The 17,073-nt window shown below is 41.2% G+C and overlaps 1 protein-coding gene and 1 long non-coding RNA gene across 2 annotated transcripts in view; both read right to left on the reverse strand.

Annotated features, from left to right (window-relative positions):
* Positions 1 to 17,073, reverse strand: part of LOC111247138 (uncharacterized) — a 106,791-nt gene that overhangs the window by 65,501 nt on the left and 24,217 nt on the right. The window lies entirely within an intron of this gene.
* The window catches only part of LOC111247319 (uncharacterized), a 50,474-nt gene that overhangs the window by 28,472 nt on the left and 4,929 nt on the right, over positions 1 to 17,073 (reverse strand). Inside the window, exons 2-4 of the long non-coding RNA XR_002672085.2 lie at positions 16,725 to 16,779; positions 10,586 to 11,231; positions 6,814 to 6,900 (exon numbers count right to left, since the gene is read on the reverse strand). This is a non-coding gene — a long non-coding RNA (uncharacterized LOC111247319). The remainder of the gene's footprint in view (positions 1 to 6,813; positions 6,901 to 10,585; positions 11,232 to 16,724; positions 16,780 to 17,073) is intronic.

The raw sequence follows: 17,073 nt of genomic DNA on the forward strand, positions 1-17,073 counted from the left end.
TTAAAGCTGGTGAGTGCAATGTTATGTTATAGATCGAATAGCTGATGATCTGAAGCACTCGTATTGCCAGAGCGGGCGATGCTTGTATCGTTCATTTATTCATTTATTGTGTTAATATCATTCCGGAGGATTACCGGCCGTCGTCAAACAACAATCAGTTACGGTAGCGGAAACCAGCAGTCTGTCCTTTTTGTTGTCGGCAGCAGAGACGGCACAAGCAGCTTTTCCAACAAATGGCAACATGAAAAAAATTTTTAAAAAGCTAGGTACATAGATATTCATATAATTAAGAATGCACGAAGTAAAACGATGCTGTGATAAAAAAGAGAAATAAGATAACCGATTTTACGTCCGACACCGCAGGCGACGATTATATCCCCCGACGAAAACGACGCAATAGACGAAGTGCTCACAATAACAGCTGACAATGCAACAGCCAATGGACAGTCAGCTGAAGCTATCTGCTGACATCGTGTTATGATAACGGTAGCGCCATTATCCTGCGATTACGTATAGACGGGCGAAAACCAAGAGCATACTAGCGAACGCTGTTGATTTGGTAGAGGCAGCAAAAGCTATCCAACTATATATCGGCTTACTGCTATTGTGTGTGGGTGTGTCTGCTTGTTTACAAACATCCCGTCGTCGTGATCCCCTTTTATGTACACATTTATTTTATTTACATTTAAGCGGCAATTACGGCAAAAAAAGGTTTCGTCCTTTTTTGCTTGATTGCTGAGCGCCACTTGACATGCTTTGCCTATGCCATACCAGCACAAAATAGAAATTTCCAATTATTAATCATTATCCTTACATTGGAATGGTTGCGTGGGCCTTATATAGTAGAAGTTGAAAATCCACTGCATACTGCTTAGTTGGAGCTTTCTGGATCTTCTAATCCTCTCTATCAGGATCTGAGTAGCAGGGCCGAACGATCTGATACAATAAGGATAAATTAGATCGTATTCCCCAATCTATGCTTACACCCAGTGACGACAAAGTCAAATAAAGATGTCGTGGTTAAAGTGACAACGTTGATCATGATAATCGTATAACAAATGTAGGCTATAATAATTATATTTATGCCTATCGTAAAAGAAACTTAGGCCTGCGCTAACGGCAACATTGCGTCAAGAGATTTTAAGAGTGCATAGCAACAATCAAATACACCTTCGCACTAATGGCGACGTTGTATCATATATACTATAGTAAACTATTACAAGCCATTACAATCGTCATCAATTTTGATTGTCGTTTTCCATTACTCTTAGTTCCGTTCCCGTCCCAAATGTCTTCCTATACCGGCAAGATTTCAAAAATTCCGCCATTTTTCAATGATTAAATATCATCTATTATATTTATACGGAAACACCTTAAACAACTATGGACTGCTTCACGTTTTATAGCATGACCTGAACTATTGCACTTCATCTGTAAAAGGCAATAACTGGTTACTAACTTGGGCTTTGTTAGTTGACCGACAACGCTTTACCAATTTAAAGAGCGAATCTTCAATAATTCGCAAAAAGACTTCGAAGCTGTTTCATAGTTTCAGGGTTTTGGGGGTCTTTGCGGGTTTAAGCTGACGATAATGTTACTATTAATACGCACGAAGACGTGTCCTTGTTTTTTAGAGGCCCCTATCACATTTACTATTCAAGAAGTCGCTGAAACTGATCGGAATTAGATCAACGCCTGCTCACAAATTTGCTGTCGTCTGGCCCTCGCTTTTCGCTTCATGGATTCGATCCGAAGTCATGGTGACAATAGGGTTCTCCGCTTATGCACGACGGCTATACACTTCTTCACAACGAATAAATACAACAGATATCTGTCTGTAGTCGACCCACTAACCACAATTAACCTACGACTATAGTGGTCTGCTCCGGAGATAACTTTCACACATGCTGACAAGACAAAAAGAAAGAAAGAGGGTAAGAAAAAAGATAATATATATATATATGAAAAGAGAGATAGAGAGGGGTGCTTGAAAAAGATTGACCCGAATCACCAACTCAACGTTATCAATCCCTATGACCATAACTAGGATTGGTGCACGTTAGAGAGAAGTGCAACGAATGAATATGGAAGTTATCCCATCGAATGCGAACTACCGCTCTGCCGTTATGGAAATCGAAGAATAAGCCCCCCGTTTTTTTCTCGTTTCTATGTGAAAAGGGTCTCACTCCTAAGGAACAATTTTTTGTAAAATACTGTAGCTCTCTCTCATCAAGTGTGCTCATCGTATTCACGCTAAACGGTTATTAACCTTCCTTTGGATCGAAATAACATATCTGGTTATAGTGACACGGCTACACGATCCATTCATCAGGAAATTGTATAGGATGAATGATACAACGGCGAAGATAGATTACCTTCTCTCACTTGTTGGAACGTTTAGCCTTGCTGGGAACAGATACTGTACCAATGAAACGCGGGAAACGTTCTACGAACATGGGCATTACGCCGCTGCAGTACAAAAGTTCTTACATAATTGTCATAGTTACTATGGAACGCGCGTTATACGCAGGAACGCGCAGGGTACCTATCGCCTATACTATGTCCCATAAATAAAGCTAATTTCCTGTTCTAATCTACACCTATACATTAAAGAAATCATCTCGATGGAAAATACTCTGTCACTCTGAACTATAACCGTTAGGGTTAGAGAGAGTTATCGAATCGACCACCATTCGAGAGTGAGGTGGCTTCTAGTCTAGCTGTTCTGTGAAACTTTTCTAAAGGACGCAATCTAAATACAATGCCATAGATGATAGGAATCGTTTTGAAAACGGCTATAACATTAGCCAGCCAAACGTCTGCCTTAACGCTAAATGCAGACAATGTCTGAGCATATACTGGTTAAGTTGTTACGGTCAAGTTAAGTAAAAATAATTCATGCTTACGCTCAACTGATTACAAACAGAAACATATGGAGAATAAGCAACGCTGTTACAAGTCGCGACTAGCTCTAGTTTACTCAGATAGCACGCCTTTCTTTACAGAGCGTGCTATGTTAGCATGACGATACCCATTTTTGCGTTGCTATTTACTAATTATTACCACGCTTGGCGTATATACATATCTATATATGAAATGTAGCGGAAACGTTCAGCACGCTCCTCTCTGCATGGACACGTAACGGCTACTCATAATGATAAAGTCCAGCAATTTTTTGTTGGTGTATGTTTCTGCACGCGATCCCGGTGGGCTGGGTACACACGTTTAAAGCACATGCTAAAGCTGTCATTCGATACTGAAATAAACGCTACTATATGCAATATAATTCGTCGCGTAAGTTATCACGGAGTGCTGGTTTTAGAGCAACAGCAATGGTGTACCGTCTTCCAACATTGTATTCGAAGCAACGAAGTAAACCACGACGATCGAAGACCCTTCCCTTCATTTTCCTTCTGTTACTGATATTTAACTGCTCCAGCAACATCATCAAATCTGAATGAAGGCGACAATAGCACTTGCAAAGACTCCTAATAATATCTTCTACAAGACTGTCTCGGGCGCGAGTCACTATCGTTCTAGCCAGGAACTATCTGGGGTTAGCAAAGAACGAAACTGCCCGCTCGGCCTCGTCGTCCAACAGCACCTTAACGACTATAGATGCCTTTGGATGCTGTTAGCGGCAGGTTGATCCTCCAGTAACAACGACAATTATGCTGCATCTTTTCCATCCATCTTCGGCCCTTCATTTTCTTGTTAGGGTAGCTTCGGTCTGTCTATATATAAGTATACATTCTCACCTTATTTTTTGGTTATCGCTATCCAGCATATGACCGTTTGTCATCATTATCTTCCATTCGTATCCAGCGACCTGTAGTAGCGATTCCCGGGCAAGAATGCCTTGAGGTATGCGAATGTATGTATTATATCCATATGAAAGCGCTGCGATGAATGGCAAATTCTAAAAATGAGCCTTAAAGAGTAGGCCCTTAACTACCACTGGCCACAAATGAAAAAAGATGGGCAAAGATCAGAGAAAGGAAACGTGTGTGCTAGTGAACTCTCCGTTAATGCTACCGCTGAGGTGCGCCTGCTATTCAACTACCAGTGCAATAATAGTGACACTTATAATGATCTCGATTGGAGACTAGTCGTTATTACTTCTGTGATTGCACTTTTGTGTTGACGCTACCACTGCATAGTCAGATATAGGATATATATATATAGATACAAGCGTATAGACACCCAACGAAGCGCACATTTACCACAGCCTGTTAGTAGTGATATGAACAGCGACAGTCGTTCCTTCGCATCTAACTATACATGTCTATATGGGCTTGTTTCGGCCCAGCTAACGGAAGATGTAAGGAAACTGCTGGACAGTCCGGACCGGAAGTAGAAAACGTTCACACGTGACTGTTTAATAGTGGCTGTGAAGTTGTTACACTACAAGTCACTTTTTTCGGCTATTTTTCTAAACAAGGGCGGAGACAATTCGCTACGAATGGAAAATAGGGAAATTTCGCCATATGTTATCCATTTACTCCATTTGTACATTATCCGTTTGGGCCCCGGGGACATCAATGTTCGACAGTACAAATCATATAAACCCTTGGTCGCACGGACAGGCGTCCTACGAGAGACATAGGCTTAAACTAAGACGGGTCTACTATAACCCCGATGACGTGCTCGAGCAGCTGAGTGTGCCGTAATCCATGTAACGTTAACATGCTAGTTAACATGGCGCCAGCATGCGACACGTAAATAGGGCAACAGGGTAAAGTGTTTGTTCTGTCGCGTTAATACGAGTGCGGCAAGACAAGATTGTTATGAGACTTACAAATAATAGAAATGCCCCTTACAGGTGTGAATAGCAACAAAAACGCAATGAATAAAGCCTGCAGCCAAGCGATAGGTGCTGCTATTACTCATCACTGACACTCATTGATGTAATCATGACATGGTCAATTTTTTATGAAAGAAATTTAATCAACAGAAAAATATATACAAAAAGCTCACACCTTGTATAAACAGCGCATAAAGGTCGAGCATTGCTTGGTAGACAAATGTTACAGTCAAACAAAAAACAAGACAAAAAGTGCCTCACTTATTGCCAGTCACAGAATTAAGCTTAAAATATCAGCTCGACATACGCTGAAGCCTTACTTTGTGATATAACATTCAAAATAGAGTGGGTGTGCTTGGCAATTATGTTTTTGCAATGTAACCATCGGTAACAACTGTATGACGCTGCAGAAAGGTCGGTGTTATTTCAAGTATCAGCTTTTATTAATGTTATTACAACTGATCCATTGCTCAAGGAGTAATCACAAGAACAATGATTCTTTTATACTTTACTGCACATTCATGGCCGCCTACAGATACAACAAGTAGCCGTGTCCACTCGCGGAAGCTCTGCGGGTATTTTTTCCGTTAAATCCTTTGACCTTGCTTTTCAGTTCATCGCACCGCATCACTCGTCTCACATCGAATCACAGTATAGACGTTGAACAATCATCATAGCTTCAGCTGCAGTCGCTAATGAAGCAGTTGCCTCCAGCGACGAGAATGTCGCTCATTCTCTACCATTCGATGAAAGCAGGCAATGTTTTATACCCATAGAATGCACCAAAACAAATATGCAAACGACCTTCATCCTTCCCAGCAGTAAGGATATAGCGCGTGGAAATCGATCATTTGGTCAATCATCTGATTGACTTACCAGTCCGATTTTAACCCTAGGTAAGCCTGCACATGCTCCATTGACGACGTCGTGAACGCTCAGTCAACATTCTCGGATTTTCGGATGCGCCCCGTTCTGTGACGCGTAGATCGTGTTATAGTTGTTATTAAGAATAGGCGAAAACAGTCATTACCCACGCCAACAAATACGTACCTATCAGCCAACAAGATTGGGAATTGTTTTCTATATCTTCGTTGCGGAACGGTTGATGACGGTTCGGCGTTAATCAGTTAAACGAATGAAGATTAAAAATTGGAATGTTAGCCAACACATCACACAACAAAGACAAAGGTCTTCATCAGCTAAATTTTTTGCAAACGATTTGAACATCTAGACTAGTGGGAATATTTGTTCACATTACAACATAATCAGGACAAAAGTAACAATAAAACTTCTAATAGTCTAGTATTAGCAGTTGCTTCGTTAATTTCTTCTGACCTTTATCAATACATAAGTGTTGAATCCATGTATGTGAATCTACATTCTCTGTACGCGATTTTCACATTGAACTTTCAATACTTATACGCGGTTTTGGCGATCATTGAAGAAAATATTATCGAGTTTAACCGAAAAGCACCGCTTCTCTACTGCTGACAACAGAATGAGGTCTATCTGCAGTGAAGCTTCGTGAAGATCGCCACTTTTAAAGCGACCTGGTAAAAAGGTTTATAAGGCTAAATTATGTTTTTTCTGTTGCGTTCAACAACAAAGGACGCCTCAACGCAGATCGTAATTATTAAATTGAGCAATTTTTCTGTAAATTTCTGCTCATATACCTCAATCTCGAACAGGGACCCGCACAAAGTGAAGTGACTTTGCTTCGGGCAGAAGCCCAGAAAAGCTCTTCATCGGTTTGTTAACGTAAAATCTTCTATCAGCTAAATTAAATTACAGTTTCTTTTGAAGGGAATGCCCAGTGCAAGTTTTGTTGGTACAACAAGTTGCTCTTATGTGCCTATAGTTATCGATATTCTGACTCGAGTTATCGAAATATTCGTTTACTGGGTAAAAACAATAGCGAGACTGCCAAATAAGCCATTTGATTTAAGCATGACTTGAATACAGACTGGGCGAATAAACAGCATATAATCAAGCAAAACAATAAAGCTTACCTGTACTAGCAATTCGGTGCGTAACAATAGCCCGGCTGACCGAACAGTCGAGTCTTTTTTTCTCAGATGAGAATCTAAAAACAGTTGCTACCACACGAAATTTGCGTTAGCGGGTTACGTTTATGAGCCAAGGGTTATCAGCCGACTGCGGCATTCCTAACAAGCCAATCGGGCAAGAGATCGTCGATGATAATTAACATAGCATGTTTATATACGGCCTTCTTAGACAGCTTCTATGATTTATATATGGATATGTGGTGATATGAAATCTCCTATATTTTGAGTCGACATCACAGCGTTCATCTATAGTATGTTGTTATACTTAAGTAGCAATGTATAATTGTTACAAGCGAACTGGATAATTTTTGAAACTGAATAATTATTCAACTAGGCATCGCTAGCAGACAGAACTTTCTGAGTGGATACCCCAGCTTTCTAGAAAACTTTAGAAACTGGTCAGGTTTTTGTGTCTGTGAATTCATCGAAAATGGGTGGGGGAACATTAGGAGAAGGAGACCTTCGGCAAAGGAGCGGCGGTGATGGATCATTTCAAGAATGGAGCTTCGGGACCTAAGAAGTGAGAACACACTGTCGCAATCAAGGGAATGTCTCATGAAAACGAAGCTTGGAATGTAGAACTTTAGCTTTATGTATAACCTGTTAGAAACATCTAAGCTAAGCACCGAAAACGCAAAAACTGGGTAAAAATGAGCCGCCCATAAATTGACTCTAGGCTCGAGAGATGTGTGCAGTGTATTGCACAAGCCATTTACGAAACTTTGATCAATAAACATGTCTACACCAAACGGTCGCCACAGATAAGGCATAATTCAATGTTTAGAGCGAATAGTGTGATCCTAAATCCATGTCGAATAAGCTGTAGTGATCATAATATGCATTTACCACTATGAAATACTTGCTGAGAATTAAGAAATGATTGCGGTTTGCTATCTCGAGTGGCATACCATTAGCACGCAGTCTCTCGACTACGTCTCGGATTTAGCAGAGGAATATCCGATGCTGACTTCAGCCCGCCTATTCTAGGTACATGCAAGTGCGAGGCTTCCCCATGCCTTCCACATGCGAGCATTTCCATGCTCGTACTGGTGGGCAAGCGTATCTTACTGTCGATTTACTTCGATACAGTTCTAGATAGACAAATTGCATATGCTAATACGAATGGTACCTATATGGCTCCTACGAGCGGGATCCTTCTTACACCTATCAAAAAACTATCCCCAATAGCATAGCCTCCAATATAGCCCAATTAGCTGAAAGTTTATTCAATTGCAAAGTCTACTGGGTTCGTTCGCAGCAACCTAACAAACGTAACCGATGTACACATATAACCATTTTTGTTAGAGACATTTGACAAGCGTCTAATTTGAATATGGAGACATCAGTTACGATATAGATAATATCAGGTCAATCTCCCTTACGTTTGCCAATGCCACGTAATAATAATAATAATAACCATATTCTTGTCAATCGATTGTGAGAGCCAGCATCGTCTTATGCATGCTGAAATAATTTTGAAGCCGTTTTAATAACGACGATGACATGGAAAAAGCCACAGGAAATCGCGTAAATGGACGACGAGCAAGCCAACGAAAGTCAGGTCCAACTCAAAGTCAGGCCAAATCAGGCAGACAGGCGCACACAGATCCGCAACTTATTCCGTCAGATGACTACACATAGGACTGTCAGTGAGACCCGAATGATGACCACCTACTAGTCGCAGTCGTCCATCTTTATTTGTTATATAAATGGTTACGTATATGGTCTCGTGATTAATTGAGTTTGTGCCTAAAAGGATACAACTATCAAATTTTTACACAAGGCTGAGAGTCTGTGAAGAAAATGCGAGAGAGAGAGAAGAGATGTGATTACTTGTAAAAATCACTTCTGCCAATACTATTGGGAAAACAAATGTTAATATAGAGAATGGACGGATAAGATGGATCGCTAGTTATGGCTTGCCGGCCCTTTTCTTATTTATCACCCGAGATAAAGAAGGACTTTCGGTTTCTACAGAATTTTCATAGTCAATTATATAATATTGCATAGGCCAAAAATGACTGACGAATTGATCGTTTTCATAAAAGTAACAAACAAGCCTTAACGATTAAAACGATTGTTTTTGTTGAATTTACCATTAGCGTAGGTTCGGACTGCCTATGTAGAGGAATTATATTGTAATTAGGTAAAAATTACTTGTATTCTTTATATGTTTGATGACAACGGTCGTTTGAAAATAGATCTTTTCTACTATCTAGGTTAGGTTTTCGAACTGCAAAGATTGAAAATGAAATTTGTTTCTGTTCCCTGCTATTTGTATTTCATTTTCCCCTGTATACGTGCGCAAACAAACTCATCCCTAATAAAATAAGTGGTAAGATTTATTCAAGTTTTCAGAGAATTCTAATTCTACCAAACAGTTTCTGCGAAGCTTCTATCTCGCTAGTTTCCTGGCAAGATACCATGTGTTCGAACTACACGGATCTTAGATCGGGACGACTCTCGTCAATCGTTGGAGTACTCTTACTTTTGCCGCCATCCACTTTAGCATGGCGCCACTGTGCGTTCAGAACCACTATTTAACGCTCGTAATACCGGCTGTTGTTCCTGCTGTTGTTCCTGCTATTGTGTCAATAAACCGAATAGCGGTTGGCCACAGTCGGTAGGCCTCAATCTACCATGTACATTTTTTAACCTTATATTTGATTCAACATGAATACCGCCTTATTACCCTTCAGTCGTTTCACATGGTCCTGCCTCATCTGCGGCTATGGCACACTCCGCCATGGTAATACGCGCACTGTTGTTCAATTTAGCTGTGAGGCCTCCTATAGTATGTCAATTGGGAAAACGTTCTGTTCGTGTTCTCGGAACGATGCGCCGGGAGATTCCTGATAATTCCTGCTCCATGCAACACCTATCGAGTCAACTCGATAATGATTACTATGATCACGTAGCGTAGAGGAGTCCAAGATCATTTCAGACATAATTCATCCAACGTATACTGCGTTCACAACGCCAGCGCTCTCATGGACCGAAGTGCATTGAACTCGCTACAAATGCTTCGTTGAGGTTAAGCGAGACTGATGCTGGTTCTGCTAGCTATATAAACTCGAATTCTCTAGGTAGCTTCGCATCTTATGGAATCATTTATGCGCGCGATACGTGATCGTCTATTCAGACGCCAAAATAAATCGCTCCTTTAGGAAAAGCATTATATTATATAGTACTAATATAATGTATGATCTCTTTCGTGTGCTATGTGATTCATTTCATCGTCTTCTAATTCGACCATTCATGTTTAGCCAATCAAAAGTCGTATGAAACAGCCGAGTACAAAGCAATCACATATGTAAAATAGTTTCTTGTAGATTCCGTATTCAGATTCTCTGAAAAAGATGTAATTGGTCAGAACACTGAACTGACAATAACAGCGAACACTCAGTGCATGGGTATTAGATGTGAATCAACAGGAACTTTCTCAGAAGTATTTTTATCTCCATTATTATGCCATATTGTGGTTAATTCTGATTTGTTGGCTAATGTTCTTAACGTCTTACCACACAGAGCTATAAACAGAGTGCGAATGCATTTTCCGAGGTGGCTCGTGTTTCCCTAGCTATATGAAGAACTTCATATTGAGAATTGGTTGAGTAGGTTTCTGCGGGCGATTTCCTCAATACGCAGTGATCCACAGGCGCTGACCTAAGTGGCAAGAACTTTTACTCTCATAGCTTACAGAACAATGGCTTACCGAAGGTGAAGTTGAAGGGCTGCTGTTAGATCTGATTTTCATTTATTATTCGATCTATGGCAGGCCCACTTAACCCAGCTGGCTTCCACATGGGTCTACTGACAACCGCAGAGGAGTACACTTCCGGAGGCCCCAATTGTCTCCCTGCCCAACTATCTGACGAGTCACGCACACATCTGCTGACGGTATGGTGTCCTGATTGACTCAACAACGCTCACTCATTTGTTAGCAATAGGAAAATAGAGAAGATCGGTCCATTCGTATCGTTATTTTTTTTTCGTCCAGCAACGGACAGAGCCAGCCGTGCGGACGATCCATAAGCTACCCCTTGTTCTTATCGCCTTATATCCAAACTATTAGCCGACTCACAATAAAGACAGCAAACAAAAATGAAAAGCAAAAGTAACGGCAAAAACCATTAAAGCAAACCCAATGAGGCTACCAAAAGCAGTATGAATCTATTTCGATGTTTACTGCTTATAGTCATCTCGGAACTTGAATCACTAGCTCCTTCGTTACTCGTCCCTGCTTCGTGTCACTTCAACGCGAACGAGCCAAACTCTTAATCAGTAACCTCCCAGGACATTCGCGACATGCATACTTTTTTTCCAAAGACGTCGACAGCAGCCATATCGCTAAGCGGAAGCTGGAAAAACAACCAAAAGTAGATTTTCACCTTTAGGATTGTACATTGCAGAACGACACAAAGACAAATCGATTTTGTCCTGTAAGAATTCTCTTTACTACGTCGACTTTATTCTGTTTAAACATTTCGTTTGACGACGCCATACGAGTTAAACAGCTCGTATCGTTTCCAATAATCGCGTAATAAACAAATAATATAATAATAATAATAAACAAATGGCTATTCCAACAACACACAAACCGCTGTGTAAAACAGAGTGATTTGATAAAAACTATCCCGAAATAACATAAACATCAATCAACACATAGATACGAACGCATCACCACAAAGGAACTCGCTAGAAGGGTATATATATATCATAGATCTATTGTACAAAGCCGTAAACGTTCGTATCTCTAGCATATAGCCTAGATTAATTGCAACTGATGAATTGGCACGTTAAGAGCTAATTTGGGTGGAATGGTAACCTGTTATTTGTACCGATACGACCATGTACGAGTATATGCAGAACCTGCCTGTAATCCTATGATAACTCACTTAGTAAGCTTCAACGCTCGGCGAGCGTTGCGCTACGCTGGGTGTAAAGGCGGGCATTGGTATTATGAGCGAGCATGCTATGGCGATGGTTTAAGGTACAAGCCTCATCAGAAGCATAGGTTCCACTCTTAGAAATTCTGAAATGATTATTCGAAATCGAACACTTTGCACATAAGTGAAACAGGCCACGCTGCGTCCAGTATATCTGTCCAGTTGTCTGGTCAAGCCATCGTACATTTTTGTAGTGCTAGTTTAGCAACATATGGCCGGCCAGATGTCACGTCCTTTTATAGACGTTTTTGTTCGATTGCAGTGCCACCGGAAGCGCCAGCGGATACTATTAACTTTCACGCGATCTGGGCCTGGTGTATTCGACGACCCAATCGTGACGACAACAGGCGGCTTTCCATGGTAACTGCAGTAGATAATCTCGTACAGCGCTGATGCTTGCAGATCGATATCTGGCGTTTGAGCAATGCGGATGGCTGTCGGCGAGATCAATCCTATCAGTCGTATTATTTTACGGCTCAATATACAGGTTAGGAGGACAAAAGTGATGACTGATAGGAGCTACCTACAGTGTCATTTGTCCGCATAAACAATCAACACCAGAAGCTAAAAAGGCTAACAAAGTTCGGCTACCTGCTCAACGAATGCTTTTAGTGTTAATGCTCCTCTAAATCAAGTAGTAAGATTGACCTCGGCGTACTTGAGTAAAAACAAGTGGTGGTGATTGAATCGCCTATTCCTATTCGTTTTTTAGTTTTTTTTTTGGTAGTCGACACGATGTCGCTGCGATCTGTGATAAGTGTATCGTGGGACGAGCAAGCGATCCGAGCGCCTCGTTCATTGCTTTCGCCGAACCAGTTCGTACCAAAATACTTCAAATGAATACAGGCAGATATCGCACGAAATCACGAATAACAGCACCAAGGGTCGGACGTCATTGGGTTTTCAGAGCGATTTCTGTTGTCATTTACAATTTATCATACAATTTGCTATCTAGTCCATTCGATGTATTCACCTCAAAGATCGACAAATGGATGGTGGATGGATACGGTTTAAGTAAAGTGAAGGTTTCTTCACTTCTGTGAAGTCCTGGTCCCGGGAACGCTTTCGAAACCCGCCTGAGCTATTGCTTGGCTGGCTGCTAGAAATCATTGCCTGTATTAACGAATAACGGCGCACTCAACGGCAACGTGTCAATAACTACCCATCATAACAACAATGTATTGATTTTTAATTTCAAGATACTAGAGCTCGCTTACAATAAATATGAGATTTTTGTCGTTTCATACGCGTTTTACCAAAAACCAGCTCATACTTCCAATAGATGCGTTTCGGCCTCATTGAAGATACTTAGAGACGTTCGCTGTCCGGCCACCCGTCTTTGGCAGACTAGTGAAAAAAGTATGATCAATTCCACATTACAACCAAATCGTGTCGTGTTTGGGTGCCAAAAGAACTATTAAACTTTTGGCAAAATAAAACTATCTATCTTCAATCTCTAATAGCCTGATGATTTTTCAGTCATGTTTCAATTATGCACGACTTAATAAATATTCAGGCAAAAAAAGACGTTCACGTCCTTCTACGAAGCAGATCATAGGTGTTACACTATCGTAGTCAAGTAGTTACCTGTCGTAAAGTCAACGCGATAATTCAATTGTATGAATTTACACCGCGACACTGAGCTAATGTTAATTATCCATTTGTGCAGTAGGGAAACGTATATAAATTTAGTCCAATACAAGAAGCTAATATCTCGTATAGGGCGTAGCAACCGAATGGGGCCGGCGAAACTTTTTTCCACGTCCGATATGGCAAACGGAAGCAAAACAAGAGCGTATTCTTATAAGTTTGTACTCTTTTTCGTCTAATGTAAATAAACCAATCATCTGCTCCGGCCAGATCGTACAGTGTCACCACTGTATCTTACCCAGCCCTTAAGGGTCTGTTCTGTGTCCAACCATTGCAGTCCATTCGCGAGCCAGCTCTTGCGTGAGTATTGCCAGGCTCGCCTGAATAGCGTGCGTCCCTCCCGCCAGCATTAGCATCTTTATTTTGCCGACCACCAAGATTACAACCACAACTCTAATCCAATATTTTCCGACAAGAGGATTACTACTAGCGCTACTATTGCTTCAACAACAGCGGCTATGACAGCGACCTCAACGAATATCTCTCGCTGAACGCATCTTTAAACGCGTCTGTGTACATCAACGCTGAATTACGCTCGACAAACTAATCCCTGCCTAGACTTCCTCTTTCTGTCGTCTCCGCCCGAAAAAACATCGCCGACAAATAACCGTCATTCGTTTGTTTGTCCAGTGGCGGCTCCCTGCTTCCAAGCTTTTTTTCTGTGTCTCCAGAATTTCCTATCTGTGTCCAGATTTGTGGCGACGGCTCGGATCGGAGAAAACAACGCAAAAACAGATCATACGAGGGTACATGATACGAACTAGTTTTATTTAGGGGTTGAAGAGAGGGGGCCGGACGACGAGCGAGCGTTACGAAGCAACAGCGGCAACTCGCCGCTGGGATGATCTGCTCGCTGGACCGCGATTCGTTGTAGCCGATCCCCCGTTCCACTAGGGCTGGATAGACAGAGTCCAACACGATCTGTCTTCCATTACTACAGCCATGTGACAACTAATTTTATACAACAATCTCACAATAGTACCCATAGCTTGGCAGCAGAAGCGACAGCAGCGGCGGATGTAGTCTACCATTTTTCCTGTACTCCTTACTTTATATTGCCACTACGTTTGGACTGTCTCTCGTTGTTTCTCACTGTATCATTCTAACTTATTACGATATTGTGAACTAGTTGTGATAACTTACAAGACAAAGCATCGTATTTTCATGAGAGTCACCGGTTAGAACACTGACCGGACCACGTGAGCAATAAAACATGCATTAACATACGGGATGGTGTACGTAAATGTATATGTATACAGTTACGTCTATGAAAAGGTCTAAAGTTACATTACTTTTCTAGTATACGATCCTGCTAACACGATTCATCGCATTGTTTACTGCCCCAGAGCTCTTATATTCCAAAGCCTGTCGTAGACGCTTCAGAACAGAAGCCTCAGAGACTTCAGCCAGCGAAGCTTATGCTTTTCAAACCCTTTAAGAAATATACGAGTACGTATGAGGAACGGTTAATTATTAGCTGCTTATTTTTTTTACCCCGTCCTTTCAACGGTAAAGGCAAAACTATTGCAAAGATAGAAACGCGGAAACATCGTGTACGTCACCTCACGGCCGACAGACAGTCAGACGAATCCATCAGCTGCCATCTTCATTACCTCACACTTCTCAATATGGTGGGATCGAAGTAGACTGAGGTGTTGCGGTCGCCGCCACCTAGCACGTCTGCCTCATCGTCGGCAGGAGCGTTAAACAGCCACAGACAGACAGACGCTTGTAATAGAATGGTTTAAGTAGTATGTATCAATAGCATCGCTATATTCAGTTGATTTTTCAATTAGCTACGGCATTTCTAGCGCTACTGGCGTATTTTCGACATGTCAGCTTCTGTGGCTGTATTTTGGACGCTTCTGCCTTCTTCAACATGTCGTCTTTCGGAGTCATTCACCAAAAGACCGCCATATGTGCGCCCTGATAGACATCGCTTGTGGGGTACCCCTAGCTGAGCAAGCGAATACTAGCATTACTATTCTGCTGACAGAAGGACTGATGTTGTCAATAGGAAATGTCATTTTTTTTCTGTAGTTGCTAACACTTGTTTCTGCTTGGCTACTTTGCAAAGCGTGTGTTGTTTATATGTTATTATTAAGCTCTCGATCTTTCCACGTTTCTAACAGCGTCCATATGGTTTGTAAACATCTGCATTTCAAGATCGCATTTTAATCCGTGCACTTCCCATTGTTTCACCTTGCCGTTCATTTATTCGCTGTAAGTTAGTTGTGTCAACAGCTGCAAGTCCACTATCAGCGTATATATATATATATATATATATATATATATATATAGTTAAATTCGAGCAAAACCAGTGGCTGCCTCTGTCAGGAGCCGCATGAAGCAGGGCAAAAGTATTTTGCTTCGTGTCACCGGTTCCTCACTTGGCCAGCCCGTATCACGGTCACTGAGCCCGATCTTACTGCCGAGGAGATTTACCTCAGATGCGGACGAAGGAAAGCCGGTAATGACCAATATTATGAACAGCAATGATCATCGATATCAATAACAACGTCCTTTCGGGAACACTTGTCCAGATTAGAGAATCATAATTAAGTAAATAGCACAACCACTGGTTGCCGCTGGTATAAAGCCGGGAACTGTTGTTCTACAAGTGACGCTGCTGGATGTCGTCGGTCAGTGCATCAACGATTCTCTTTGTTAACTTAAGCAGAGAACAGCAGAGCTAGCAGGCGGCTCGCGTTTAGGGTCGATATACGATGAAGAAATACATAATTACTACGTATTCAGTAAAGAAAGGAAGTTCAGTACAAGCGTGGTATAAGGCTTAATTCTTGAAGACGGAAGTTCGCTTAGGACGCAGGACAGCGTTGATAAGGAAATAAAACAAAGAGGATAAAACTCTTGAAACTGTCATTAAGAAAAATTCAAGAGCCTGTATTGTTGTAGCGGGTTACCCAGAAATTGTCTCTTGTTTTAGATATTTTGTTACGCAATTGCTACTAGGTAAATGGACAATGAATGCAGAGCAAAAATAAAGCTGATGGTTTTATGAGGAAAAGCCGCAGATCTAGAATTCCATGATACACCTGCCCTTGTGCTTTTATATCTCTGTACGATTGGCAGCCTCGAAGCGAATAACTTACCACACTCTACGGACTCTTGTATGAATTCTTTAAAAACTACCAGTACTATCGAGTATAACCTTAACGAGCAGGGAGCTTTGATGAAATTCAAACATTTATCTCGATTACACTAACTTACAACTTAACAAATCGTTTTACTTACTGGTTAGGCAGATTCACATATCGACTTTTAATTAGGGTCAAAGCTTTTCTCCACGCTAGAACAAAAAAAAAAACAGCTGGTTACATGGTTTATAGATACTATTGTATTTTATATCCAGCTATCAGTTCGGGCTCGATAGGCGTCTTGATGCATACTGATACCAAACAAATTTATACACATATAAGCATGTAGACGTTTATCATAATGAGAGAAGATAACAATGCCCGGTAAATTAATGGCTCAACCGACGCAAAGGCACTATAATAACCAAAAACAAACATATTCCTCTAGATAGAAACTGTATCATATCTTCTTCTGGCCTTGACATGGTATGAGGCCGAGCGAATAG

This window comes from Varroa destructor, unplaced genomic scaffold (genome assembly GCF_002443255.2).
Source record: "Varroa destructor unplaced genomic scaffold, Vdes_3.0 BEIS01000003.1, whole genome shotgun sequence".
Lineage (NCBI taxonomy): Eukaryota > Metazoa > Arthropoda > Arachnida > Mesostigmata > Varroidae > Varroa > Varroa destructor.